This window comes from Amblyomma maculatum, chromosome 5 (genome assembly GCF_055883805.1).
Source record: "Amblyomma maculatum isolate TAMU_Amacu chromosome 5, ASM5588380v1, whole genome shotgun sequence".
Classification (NCBI taxonomy): Eukaryota; Metazoa; Arthropoda; class Arachnida; order Ixodida; family Ixodidae; genus Amblyomma; species Amblyomma maculatum.
Genome location: NC_139348.1, coordinates 24,360,655 through 24,370,475, shown reverse-complemented (window position 1 = coordinate 24,370,475; position 9,821 = coordinate 24,360,655). Strand labels below are relative to the sequence as shown.

Below are 9,821 nucleotides of genomic sequence, written 5' to 3'. Positions count from 1 at the left end.
AAAGTAAAGATGCAGTACACTGTACTCATGGGCAACTTCAATGCTAAGGCAGGAAAAAGCAGGCAGGAGACCAGGCAGTAGGCGACTATGGCATTGGCTCAAGGAATAGCAGGGGGGAGTAACTAGTTGAGTTTGCATAACCCAATAATTTACGAATCATGAATACCTTCTTCAGCAAACGGAAGAACCGGAAATGGACATGGAGAAGTCCTAACGGGGGGACTAAAAATTAAATTGACTTCATACTGTGTTAAACCCCCGCCCTTATGTAAGATGTAGAGGTAATCGGGAAAGTGCGATGCATTGACCACAGGATGGTGAGGTCCCGAATTAGCCTAAATCTGAAAAAGGAACGCAACAGATTAGTAAGAAAGAAACCCATCAACAAATTAGCGGCCAGAGGGAGGGCAGAAGAGTCCAGGATCTCGCTACAGAATAGATATTCAGCTCTAACCGAGGATAGCGACATTATCCTAGAAACAATAATTTCAGAGATATCCCAAGCCGCACACCAGCATTGGTCCAACAATGGTTCATCACTGGAAAAGAATGGCATCAATATTTGACTGATATTGGCATTTGGGCATTTTACTACATTCTCCATTCTTGGCCCATCTTTCGTTCCAAGATTGGTCCAGTGTTCAACCAAGCTGGAGCCACCAATGTAGGCACAATATTAGACTTTCCATTCATGCACCATGATTTTTGCCAATACTGTCCAGCATTAAACCATCATTGTATTACCAATATTTGTTTAATACCAGCTATTCCATTGATGGCCCATTGTCAATGCCAATATCATACCAATGGTTAGCCATTGCAGGTGCACTGGCTACTCCATTCATGCCGCATATTGTCGATACCAATATTAATCGAATGGTTTATGGGTACACCGGCTACTCAATTCATGTACCATTGATGATGTCATGATTACACATTTTGTGGCACTGCCTGTGCAGGCCATAAAATGCAGCCTTTTTCATTCTAGCCATATTCGTGACAGCACATCGAACTTGCTGGGACAATAATGGCCTTTCAAATAGGAATGGCCATAATAATTGAAATTGTCGCTCATGTGCAACCAGTAGATATTCACAAAACAAGGGAATGGTTCACAAAGAGATAATATTTATTGCAGTTGTTACTATAGACGGCAGTTGTTACTAGCCAGCGCTGAGGGCACACACAGCCGCAGTTAGCAGGGCAGTGGTAGGGTTGGTCAGGGCAGGGCGGGCTCTCGGGAAGTGGAAGGGGCCAGGGAGCTGGAGGGCACACTCATAGGCGTAGTGAGGGGGCTGACCCTGCAATTTCATTCACAGGTGGCATGCCTGGTTCGCCAGGGAAGGTTTCAGCAAAACGCCTTTTTCTTCCACCCCCCCTGTCACAGGAACCAGGCAGCCACCTGCGAATAAATGCGTGTGCCTCCAAATCGTCCACCCCAACTTTTTCGCAAAAGGCACCTGCACAAAAACAATGAGGAAACAAAATTTACAACACTATTACGAGGCATATAAAATCGCGTGCATTATTTTAGGAAGATGTAGAAAATTCCAGAATTCATGTACCGAAATTCATGGTCAATGAGAAACACTATACTGATGAGTTCCAGATTAGTTTCAGCTGCCTTGGGTTTATTAGGATGAAAGACGCACATACATTGCATAGCATGTGCCCTGTTGCATTTTGATCGCCTCCACAGCAATACGGCTGAGACAGCCAGTGTTTCTTCCCACACTAGGAATTAGTGCTTGATTGTCGGCTGTCTCCGCATGACAGGCGCGCTAGTTTTTTGCCGCTCCTACGCTTTCGGCGATGTGCAAACAGTTTATACTAAATATCGTTACCAAGAGAATGTTCGGCGACCATTTGCATTTTTTTTAAATGGCTAGGTATAATATACACAAGCGATCTAAGCCCACGACTGCTGCACTGGCCGCTGGTTAGCTGATATACGCTTTTGACTGGTTTTGTGGGTAGTTCACTTAAACGGGAGCTCACTTAAACGGGTAGCTCACAGGTGCATCATTTTTACACATATACTGCTGGTCCAAGCAAATTTGATCCAAGGGATAAAAAAAAAACATTTTGGAGGCAGGCAAAGGAAACCAGATACATATTGCTGGAAGCTACCTTGAGCGCCACAGAAAAGGTTTTGTTTGGAATCCTTAATTGACATTATTTACCTAAATTACTGATTATTGACTTACACAATAAATGGTGTTGCTACTTTGAAGAGTACCGGCACAAACCACGTTTGATTATTTGCGATAAAGAGCCCTCACGTCTGCATTTTGAACGCCAGATACAGTAGGAAACCACGAAAATACAGAAATCAGATTCCTGGACAATACAATTGAGGACTTGGCTTGGCTTGACAGCCCTGTGTAGCGTTAGACCTACAAGTTGCCTATGGTTTCTTCGTCCGCGCCAGCACATTCGTCCAGCAAGACTGTATTTGTATTTTACAGCTAAAAAATACTGTTCCACTCATTTGTATCCTTACCGCTTTGTAGTCATTATCCACATTGCAAAGTTCGGCGCGCTCATTGTAACTCGAGCCTTCATGTGCGCCAAAGGGTCGACGCGAAGCAACCATCGCCAGCATATCACCCTTACTCATGCATGGGGCTAGCCATCATAGCGGCAGGTTATTTTGTCCGCTCAAAATCATGTTGTGAGCAGCAAAATCGAGGTGCGCGAATGGGCTGGTAACGGTATCTACATAACCCGGAATTTATCTGCAGCTGGAAAAAAAGGTACACATGAGGTTTCTAACCGCAAATATTGAAACAGGGGTTTCCGAACGTGCTCACCGACTCTAAGTCCTACTTATTGTCTAAAGTGAATATTTAGTACTTGAAGCGAATAACCTCACTTCGCTACGTACACAATAAAAATTTTCTGCGCTGTCCTAAGTGGCTGCAGCAATGCGCCACCGGTTTCCATCATGTTTCTAATGGTTTATTTATAACCCTTGGCTCAAGATATGGGGCGCAGCAGGTGTGATGTAGCTTGAATAAAACCTGCAAGAGATTATATATATGGGTAGATTTGTAAGGTTAACAGATTTCACTTACAAATTCTACGGGAATCGCGTCACTGCGGCCTTTCTTTGACACGTAATAGCGCTATATTTGTGGCTAAAATAAAGTACTCAACGTATTAATTAAGCTTAGCAATTGCAGCTGTAACAGAAAGTGAGGGCCGGCGACAGCTAAGGTGTGCCTAGCTTTCAAATTTTCTTAGATGACACAACCGTTCGAAATATGGAATATTAAAAAAAGCCCTTGATATTGGCTTTCTCACAGCGTATTATGGGTGCCTTAGTTTAGAAACATAATCCAGGTCCCATAACCATGTTTCGTTTCCAATGAAATTCTTATATGTGGCGGGCGAATATCTAGACACAAAAGAATTAACTTTAGTTTTTCAAGATACGCGTAGTTCCCTCGAAAAAAAAATTGTGTGGTATATCTCTAGTGGTAGAAAACGCTGTTTTTTCCATTTCAAAATGTTGCAAGTTTGGATACCATGATTTTGCCATCTACTATGTTTTACTCACTAAATATATGCAGGTTTTACATTTACAAACACTATTAGAAACCTGTTTTGTTTTTGCAGTTGAGTTATGAAAAAATCGCAAACTTTGCTTCAGGAGCGTTATGCTGCAAAAATATTATTCATTTTTAACCTTATGTACTGGCATATGATGCATTAGGTTGGTTGCACTAAATATGTTTTCACTTCCTGACGCATGCTCTTAATTCCAGGCAGTATCTGGAGCTCCAGACCACTAGGTGTGTTCTCCACAACGGATCAAAATTGCTCAGAATTCGAAAACAGCAGTAAAGGGCAAATTTGCTGCAATTAAAGAAAAGATCATCTTCGATTTTCATTCAAATCCCTCTCAAAAATCTTCAGTACCTCAAAAATATCGCGGACTGAAAAGTGTTGCGTTATACTGTTTAAAAATATAACACTAAATATTAAACCGAGTGCTTGTGCTGATAATGGCCAAATTCAGCCTTCATTCTTGCAAGATCCAATAATATCTTGGCACGGAAACTATTTCTCTACATTATCTAGGTTCCATTCTTTATTTATGAAAAAATTTGAAGCTCTAGATTTGTGTGTGTTTCTGCATATTATTTTGAAATTGGACAAAAGTAAGAAAATGTTAAAATAAGGAAAACTGATTAGAATTGAATAAACGGCCGCAACATCAATTTTTATCAAAATCTGTGGAAACAATGCAAAGTATATTATTAATATGAGTCAGTAAATATATTGAATTCTGCAAAATGTAATATTAGAAATATAAAAATGCCTGTTTTTGTTCTATAGATGTGCTTATATGGCTCCCCCTTATGGAGTAGGCATCAAAACTTCAAGTTAGTATTTGCTGAATTTAGTTACATTTTACCTTAAGTAAAATTTAAAACCTTGTCAGTGCTTATATATCCTTTTTCTGCTTCTGGGCAAATAGCTTAAAATGGTATTGATTCACTATTTCTGTCAATTTCATGGCAGAACGCAAGTGAAGGCTGAACTTTTTCTCTGTCCTGCATTCTTTTTTATTGCTAGGTGCAATAGTATTCAATCTAGTTTATTAATATATTATTCCATTTCTCAGCTTTGACCACCACTAACAATACCATATTTTTTGAAGATGATTTTTCAATGTGTAAGTTTTATAATTACAATCATAAGCAAATCGCTTTCCAGCGTAATAATTTTGGTGGCGTTACAGGGAACACACATAGAAGGTTAGAGTCTCCAAATTCTGCCTTAAATTAACAATATGACCTGCGTAATAAACACAGAATGTCTTAGTGCAAACGACGTAACGCATCACGTCAGTATGTAAGGTTGAACATTAACATTTTTGTAGCGCGTTGTTCTTGAAGCAAAGTTTGCGATTTTTTACTAAATCAACTGCATCAATGAAACACACTTTTAATACTTCTTATACAAGCAAATTTTACGCAAACGCGGTGAGTAAAAAGCAATGAATGACAAAATTTTACGCAACCAGCCGGCCTCCAAACTTGCAACTTTTTGAAACGACAAAACGGCGTTTTCCAGCTTTAGTGATAGGCGTTTTTTTTTTTTCGAGAATACTACGCCGCATCTGGCAAACCTAAGGGTCATTCCTTTGCGTCGAGACATTTGCCCACTACATATGAAAATTTAATTAAAAAAAATGGTCATGGCACCACGATTACTGTTCCTGTCCGAAGACATCCATATTTGTTTTCATTTCGTCTCTTCAAACAGGCTGGTTTAGCCAATGCGGTGAATAAAAATATCATCGCATATATTAAAGATTTTCGCGCTATATGTTATAGCTAAAGCTACCTATATTGTCACAACTGTCATACATTATTTGTAGCTGAAACAACATCACAAAAGGGATTCGATTGCAAATTGTTCGCTAGTTAAATAGACGTACGAGATGACACACGTTTACTTTGTAGAACAAAATTTAGGAAAGAGCAGATACAAACTACAGGCGAATAATGCTATGATATGGAGCATATGTATTACTCCGATTAACAGTAAAAAAATCAACTTTTAACATATTAATATATTCGACAAACTATTGGATGCTCACATAGGAACACAGTTAATGAGCTCATCCACGCATATAATGTCTATGGGCATTAGATGTGTGGATGACTTCGTTTTATTCCAATTCGTGCGTCACTCAAAATAATTGAGCGAGAAAAAAGTTAATGTCTACACAATTTTCAGTGAGTATACCACAAATTATACTAAGGTGCCTCATATATGTCACATCACCTAGCAAGTGAAATGGGATAACAGAAGTAATCAGACTCTAACCCTGATCAGCATTTCGCTTTTGCGCCATCTTTGTAAGTTTTTAGGCAGGCTTTTCCATTGATTATCCTCTTCTTTATACCCCTGCCACCCACAGGACACAAATCTTCTGGGGGCACCGAACTGTTGGTTTTCGCACCAGTGATACAACTTAATCGATCCATTTATACGTAGAAAACACTCTCGATGCGCACCTAAAAAAAAATGAAAGCATGTATGTGTAGGCGAAATTATTCACCGGCGATTTAATAATATGATTTGAACAATAAAATCACACTCGAAGTAACAAAAAAGTGGTGGAGAGATAGGAATTGAAGCAATGAAAGGCGGTTGCTTTCTGCAAAAAGAAAAATAAAAAGAGGTCCACCGTCTATAAGAATAGGCAATAAAAATAAGGCATATTTAAAGGTGCATGCAGCAGTTACAGTGATGCAGTGCTACCTTTTTTTAGGCAGGCTTTTCCGCTGATTTTCTTCTTCTTTATTGCCCTTCCAACCACAGGACACACATCTTCTGGGGGTTGTCGGTTTTCGCACCAGTGATACAACTCAATCGATCCATTTCTACGTAGAAAACGCTCCCGATGCGCATCTAAAAAAATGAAAGCATGTATGTGCAGGCTAAATCATTCACACATGATAAAACAATATGATTTGAACAATGAAATCAAATGATCACACCCAGAGCAACAAGAAAGTAGTGGAGAGACAGAAATTGAAGCAATGAAAGACGGTTGCTTACTGAACAAAGCCTATAGCAAGAGGTCCTGCGTCTATAAGAATAGGCAATAAATTAAGGCTCGTTTATAGGTGCATGCAGCAGTTAAAGCGATGCAGTGTTACCTTTCTTTTTCACTGCAGTGATTGGTATAAATATTACAGCAATTGCTAGGCATCTCAGGTAACCCCATTGAAAACTTCATCCAAGATACCGAGGAGCAGTGGCGTGTTATTTGCAGCTGTTAACGGAAAGACAGGTTATCCTATGAGTGCATGCGCATTTCCTTCTTTTTGTACCTTGAATAAAAGCGACTGAACAGTGAGTGTTGCAAGAGGTGCAGCGTCCCTAGGAATGGGGAACAAAATTAAGTTTTAGTAAAGAGAGGTACAAAAAGAAGCAAATATGCCTGCAATAATAGCATGATGGCCTAGCTTTTGATCAACAGCTGTAAACTACCTGTCACTGCCAGTCGGTTCTTTAGATAGGCTTATCAATGCCAGAGCTTAAACCTAAGAGCAATATGAGTAATATTTATTGCGGTCACGGCCGTAAACAATTCTAGCGCAACACTCCATTACTGTAACTATTCAACAGTCCATTTATACATATCGTTCATTAAAGAACCATGCACATCATATTAAGTTGCTCTTTTCTACTCCCAAATGATTTCCTATAGAATTAGAATACGTGGATCGCTGCTTCGGTTTCAACATTCTTGCACGATGGCTATGGCGTGCACTTCATGCATACGGTACGGTACGTGAGGTACAAAGAGCTGTAATTGCCGAACAGGCGGACCTGACGGCCTGTCCCATTTCGCCTGAAAGTGCGCGCCGTGATCGAGCGCTTCGCGAGCAACATATTTCGGGCGATATGGTTGCCTCATACCGGCCGTCAATGTTTTGTACAATGTGTCCCGCGTGCACGTTGTTTACTTTGCAGTGACAGGGACGCAGTGCACACACGGCTTATGTGCCTTTTTGTTTGTATTGTTATTTTCCCCCGCCTTCGAAGCGCGTCTGCGAAATCGCTCTCCTATTGTCGCCGCTTTCTGATAACGCCCTCACCTGAAGGCGCGTGCTCAGAAGGGGGGCGTCGATTAAAAAAATTTTGAAAAGGGGCTCACTTGCGCTGTTCACGGCTTTCAATTCCTCAATATGATATTAACCCTTATAAAAGTGGAGGTTCATTATGACTTGATTATAGCCTAATCATCAAGCGGCATCACGCACACAATGTCCGCCCCACTGTAAAATTCGCTTGCACAGACGGCACGGACAGTTTTCAAAACTTCGTCTGTACATCTGAAAACAAAAAACTGCCCTTAACTCTTCACAAAATCCAAAAACTGTGTGAACATGGCTTCCTGCGCACATAAGAGAGGCTGTCCAAAATATATGTACAAAGCTGGGCGCATAGTATCTGGTTACTAATTGATTGCGGCGCGCTGCACAGTCAAAAAACTTCGCAAATGGCTGCCTGCAGTGTTCTGTCACGTGTTGGTGGCATACACACCTGTTACGCACGGCTCCTCTATTTTCGGCGCAAATGCTATTCATATCGCAGCCAGCATGTAACCCGGACGAAAATTCGCTTAGTTCTTGAAGTCATGCTTCGCGCAGTTGTTTCGAAAAGAATACGGAAAGAGAACATTTGGGACTGGCGGGAGATTATATAGAACCAATTATGAAGCAATGGCATGCTGCAAAGATATATACTCACGGTCTAAGATGACGGCGTTCACTGAGTCCGATAATGCCGATGGTATTCCGCCATTGCTGTAATCCGTACTCCGGCGACATATCACAGCTCAGCTATTCACTGATATGTAGCAAGCACAAACCGGAGCACATGGACATGTATAGGCGCACGAGAAAATTATGCACAGCGCAATGAAAAAGAAAATTAATGAGGGAAGAAATTAAAGAAAGGTTTAAGAAGCTGTCACAAGTCTTGTAGCGTCTTCAACAAGCTCTGAAATGAACGCTTCGGGAGGAGGCCGCACAGCAGCGCAGCTGGGGATGCTTTCTGTTGTGTCTTGCACGTAGACGCGTAGGCGAGGGGCAACAGCGAACCTCTCCACCAGTGCGCGATTCCCGCCGCGGTGTTGTGTTCGCATGGGCTGCGCGTGGGAACGAAGGACCAACGACCCTCTCAACATTCCGTTCCTCCCAGCCCTCTTCTGCTTGCACCGGCCAGCCGTGACTTCGGACCGTGCCGATGAGCGGCCGCCAGCGCGCACCGCTCGAGTCGAGTTCTAAAAAATAGTTTTGTTTTGTGTGTTCGCAATCGCATTGTTTCTTCAAGCCAACCACGTACATAACATTTTCTAAAAAAAATAGAAAGCCTCCCCATCTACCATCCACATTCTTGCGTAAATCCATACAGTTGGTGCATCGACAATTGCGCGCGTCAGCTTTCCCCTCCCGTTCGCCACCTATGATCGAACAAAGGATGGTCGTTCGACCTTTTATATTTACTTCAAAATATTATATATTGTTGCGTGATGACTGATTAATAATGTCGAAGAGGCGGAGTTCCGAGCTTCTCTTCTATTCTGGCCAACTTTGGTTATAGATTAATCAAATTATGTTCAAGTTATCTAGCTGAAAATTATCTGACTAAATATATAGTTTTTATTTGTATTCAGTTGTTCGCTTTTCAGGTATGAGTAGATGTTTTTATAAAAATTCTCGACATCGGCCCAGGAAATGAAAATTTCCTAATTTGCAGGCCTTTATTTCAGAAAAGGTTCATGGTAGAGCAGCAATAATTCCACAATATGTTCTCAGCATAATTATCCGCAAACAGCTAAAACTCATATTTTTATGACATTTGAATACAAAGATACGATCGCGCTAATATACAGAAAACAGCGAATATTGAAAATTTTTAGGAAAAAAAAAAACAGTTTTAGGATTGTTCAAACTTTTTCCACCCATTCTACACTACCTCAGCTTTCAAAACCATTAAAAAACACCTTGCATAATTTTGTAGCGCAAGTAATTATGGCCACTTCGATAAAGCATTTGTCCAATTATAGCGCACCGCGCAGTTCTGAAGATTCTACGGAATTTGTGAATTGTTCAAGGTTTTTAAATTTTGGCATATAATTTTGTAACAGGGAGAAATATATTTACAAAAGAGGATTAAATATATATACATTGAGGAACAGCCAAGGAGCCAGGCTACGAGGGCCCCCGTTCGACGCACTTCTTTTTCTTAATCTTCCACAAACGAGCGCGCCACTTCGTCCTCAT

At 40.9% G+C, this 9,821-nt stretch overlaps 1 long non-coding RNA gene across 1 annotated transcript; it reads right to left on the bottom strand.

The window, feature by feature from the left end:
- Positions 1-1,371: 1,371 nt before the first annotated feature.
- LOC146187873 (uncharacterized) lies at positions 1,372-8,612 on the bottom strand. Its single transcript, XR_014707160.1, has 3 exons — positions 8,284-8,612; positions 6,283-6,432; positions 1,372-1,460 (listed from the first exon to the last, which is right to left on the bottom strand). It is a non-coding gene; the product is annotated as an uncharacterized LOC146187873 (long non-coding RNA).
- Between the last annotated feature and the right edge of the window lie 1,209 nt (positions 8,613-9,821).